This window comes from Merops nubicus, unplaced genomic scaffold (genome assembly GCF_000691845.1).
Source record: "Merops nubicus isolate BGI_N331 unplaced genomic scaffold, ASM69184v1 scaffold39465, whole genome shotgun sequence".
Lineage (NCBI taxonomy): Eukaryota > Metazoa > Chordata > Aves > Coraciiformes > Meropidae > Merops > Merops nubicus.
In genome coordinates, this window is record NW_008612340.1 from 3,380 (window position 1) to 4,314 (window position 935).

Here is a 935-nt window from a genome sequence, read left to right on the forward strand (position 1 = left end):
CCCCCCCGCCGCTCTGCAGCGCCCGGGGAAGGGGCTGTGGTGGGGCCGCGCCACCGAAGCAGGTCCCCTCCCGGCAAAGACCACCACGCTCTCCTCTTCCCCGTCTGTCCCACGTGTTCCCAGCAGCAAGCCGAGTCCTCTGCTCTGTCACAAGCCATTCACTTCCCTGTGTGTCCCCAGGCCGCCTGATGTCCTGGAAACACCCTCCCGCGCCTGCAGCGAGGAGCGACACTGAAGTGCGGGGCGGGAACAGGGAGGGGGTCCCCACACGGCCAACAGCCCTCGGTGCTGCCCTTCCCACCGAGCCCCCCTCGGCAGGCCTGAGGGGCACACGGATGGTTCTGCCAGCACCCGCCCCCCAACAACCCCACGTCCCCTGGAAAACCCCGGGCTCTGGTTAAAACGGCCTATTTCTGCACCTTGCAACCACACAAAAAACACCAGCCGATGACTCCTACAAGAGTCCCTGTTGAAGAGGGAAGATAAAACCCAACACCCATCCATTTTGCTTTTAATTCCTGTTCTTCAGAGGGCGTGGTGCTGGTCCCTGCTGCTGGTGGTGCTGAGGACAGGCAGCCACTTCCTCACACCTCACAGCTGCCCTCCCTCCCACAGGCTCTGGGCTCCAACTCCCACCTCCTGAGCTTTCCCCGTGGAAAGCTGGATCAAAGACTGGGCATTTCAGTGATCCCTGGGGCAGAGTGTGTGCAGGGGGAGGATGAACGGGCTGTGGTTTGCAGGGCTGCCCACAGGCTCCTGCTGGGGCTGGGGCTCCAGCCCCAGGGAAACTGCCCTTTCTGCTGGCTTTGAGGCTGCTTCCTGGCTTCCTGCTCCTCAGTTCTCCTTTGTCAGGGGCCCCTAGAAGTGAAACGGGCATTTCAAGGGCTTTTGATATCTTGCAAAATAAATTAATTGAAGGAAATTCAAAGTTATGG